Raw genomic sequence first — 3,296 nt, forward strand, 5'->3', positions numbered from 1 at the left:
TTCAGACGTGTGCTCTTAGAACTAAAATCTCAAGCATTATTTAAGTGATGAGATTATTTCTCTTTTATATAATATATGATAAAATATATGAAAAAAATCAATATGCTTTTGTTACCTTTATTTTTAGTAATTTGAATTTATATTTTCCTTTTTATTATCATAGTTTTCTAATGGCTTTATTATTATTAACTATTACTTAATTTTTTAAAATAATTTTTTAATATAAAGAATATTTAAAAGCAAATTTGATCGCTTGCATTCTTATATTAGGTTAATGCATACTAAAAGCTGCTATATACACAAAGTTAGCAAAATTAAATATAAAATAAGATGAAAACTCGATTTTTGCTTGCAAAAAAAATAAAAATTAAAAAGCTAAATTACGAGCAAAATGGATGTAAGTATAAATATAATTTACTCATGAAAGAAATAATAATATATTACGTTATGACACTACTTATTATAGTCTACTTTATCAACCAAATTAAAAAAAGTTACAATCTCATGTTAAAATTATATGTCTGTAAACGGAAGACAACATAGAAAAAATAATGCCTATTGGAATTAATTAAGCAAAATCAAATTGTAAAATCAACAAGAAGTTTATTATTCATTTATTGTTTGCGTTCATTTTATTAGTCACAGATAAGACTTGTAGTTTTCATAACATTTATTGAAACTCATATAGTTTTAATTTTATTCTGATCCACATATTTTAATCATTATTTTGACAATATTAGAATATTAATTGGATTTCTATTGACTTGATCTTTGACTGCACTATTTCTGAATATAATCTGACAACCAATATATTCTCGCAATTTTGCTTTGCCAATACTTCATGGACATCTATTTTATTGACCTGACTAATATATCGATTCACTTATCAGATAATTTTTTATTGAACTATTTATTTCACTATGTTTTTAATTTCTAATATGTACTATCACAGATGAAGCCTCTTGTTGATTTTGATTTGTTTTTATTTAATTAATTCCAATATGCATTATTTATTCTATTATTAACCTTCCTTTACAATCATGTATTTATATGTAATTTTAACATGAAAATATAACTTTTTTAATTTGGCTGATGAAGACTGAATAGATTCGAAACATATCACATTATTTTCCTTTTTCATGAGTGTATTTTGCTGCGGAGAAAGTTAATGTACATTTTTAACAATGTAGATAAATTTTAATTTTATTTTATCTTTTTATCTTTTTCTAGTTCTAAGGATAATATATTTTTTATTACAGAAGCAGTAACTAAGGAATGTCCAACAATAAACGAAACAATATTTGGTAGAAAAGCAGGAGCATGACTGGCTCAAGCTATCTTTTGTATAAGAAAGTAAATATACATTTTAGTATTATGCAAGATTTTTATTGCATATTTGGCTATGTACGGCATGCATATGAGTTAAAGATTTATCAAAAGTCATTAATTAAATTACATTTATCATATTTGTTTATTAATGTTGATATTTATTAATTTTGATATATTTTTAACATTAACAGACACAGCAATATCAACGACGAAGCTTGTCCAGACGACAACGATTGTAGCTCATCTGAGAGCCTCATCCGCGAGAATAATGATGAGGACAGTGGAGATGAGGAGAAGCAAAAGAAAGACGAAGAAAAAAATCTTCCATAAAGGTAAATATTTGATCGGCGATAGTATTTTCATCTAGCCTTGTCCATTTGTGGAAGAAATATTCGGATATATATCTACATATATGAGATGTATATCACTAGTAGTAAGAAAAGGAGATTTATTCTTAAATCTTTATTCTTAAAAGAAAGTATTAGAGAAGACAAAAATCTTTTATTACTAAACTGAAATATTTTATTAGAAAATTTTACTTTGTGAATTCCTGCAAGATTCTCTAAGGCAGCATTTCTAATACAAAAAGAAAAGCAGAATTTGTAACAACTAATAATAAGTTGCATCGATAGCCTATAATATATTCTCCTATAATTGTGCAAAAACGTTAAAACAGAGATTAAGAAAAGTGAAGAAAGTTTTATTGGTTTCATAAATAAGTGCTATGTGAATCAACAAAAGATAAAAAAATAGCAATTCTGTCTTTTCGCATGTATTATAATGTCAATGCTCTTTAAACAATCATAAATTTTAAATTAGAATTGTAAAGTATTTCTCTAATGTCTGATATAATTAGTATAACAGTGTAGATATTCTAATGCTACATACTTTTGCATTACTTTAGATAATCTCACCTCAATTAAAGAAAACTAGTCCAAGCTGCAATCGGATGCTTTTAGTTATAGAAGAAAAAGAAGACCGAATTGCGAACCGTACCTTTGTATATATACATTTACTTTGAGTTATTCATAGTTTTAAAATAGTTTATGTGTTAAGGATTTATATAATCTAAGTTTTTTCGTTTTGAATAGTTTTATATATCTCGAGTTATAATTATAGTTATTTTTTTTGTTGACAGAAGATTTATATACATATATATAATCTGATATAGATTTTTCATCAAATGTATATTATAGAAATATAAAAATATTTTATATGTAAAACTTTTTGAAATTTTAAATAAACATTTTCTAAACGTCAAATTAAATGTTTATTAAATGTCCAAAAACATTTTTTAAATATTAAAATAAACGTTTTTATAATATTTAAAAAATGTTTTTTTCTAACATTAAATAAGTGTTTCTAAAACATTTAAATATTACTTTAAATGTTAAAATAAACATTTTTTTAATATTTAACTAATATTACTTCAAATGTTAAAATACACATTTTTTAAATATTAAAAAAATATTTCTTCAAACGTTAAAATAAACAATTTTCAAACGTTAAAAAAATATTTTTTTAAATGTTAAAATAAATGTTTTTCAAATGTTAAAAAAATATTTCTTCAAACGTTAAAATAAACGTTTTTTTAATGAAAAAAAGCACTTAACCCATTATTTAAATGTTTTTAAAAATGTTTTTTAAATATTTTTTAAATATTTTTAAAAATATTTTTTAAAACATTGTGTGCTGATTGGATGTCGCTACGCGCCCGCCGAGCGCCACAGCCAAGCCAGTAATTGTAGTATAATATTTCCGTAATTGTGTGCGTGTGATAATTCGTGTTTCCGAAGAGGCCTTACGCCGTCGGAACGGAATTCGAGAGAATTTTCGGGATCACGGGATCCAGGGCCGGATTAAGAAACTTTTGGGCCTGAAGCGCTAAAAATTTTTGGGCCCCTTATCCCCTTGTAAAAAAATATTTAAAAAGCGTAAGAAAATAAACATTATTTGTTATTTAGTTG

General features: G+C 24.5%; 1 long non-coding RNA gene across 1 annotated transcript in view; it reads left to right on the forward strand.

Annotated features, from left to right (window-relative positions):
• Nucleotides 1-2,455, forward strand: part of LOC105456278 — a 3,816-nt gene extending 1,361 nt beyond the window's left edge. Inside the window, exons 2-4 of the long non-coding RNA XR_975225.1 lie at nucleotides 1,260-1,353; nucleotides 1,521-1,661; nucleotides 2,234-2,455. This is a non-coding gene — a long non-coding RNA (uncharacterized LOC105456278). The remainder of the gene's footprint in view (nucleotides 1-1,259; nucleotides 1,354-1,520; nucleotides 1,662-2,233) is intronic.
• The last annotated feature ends 841 nt before the right edge of the window (nucleotides 2,456-3,296 follow it).

This window comes from Wasmannia auropunctata, unplaced genomic scaffold (genome assembly GCF_000956235.1).
Source record: "Wasmannia auropunctata unplaced genomic scaffold, wasmannia.A_1.0 LD335732.1, whole genome shotgun sequence".
Taxonomy (NCBI): domain Eukaryota; kingdom Metazoa; phylum Arthropoda; class Insecta; order Hymenoptera; family Formicidae; genus Wasmannia; species Wasmannia auropunctata.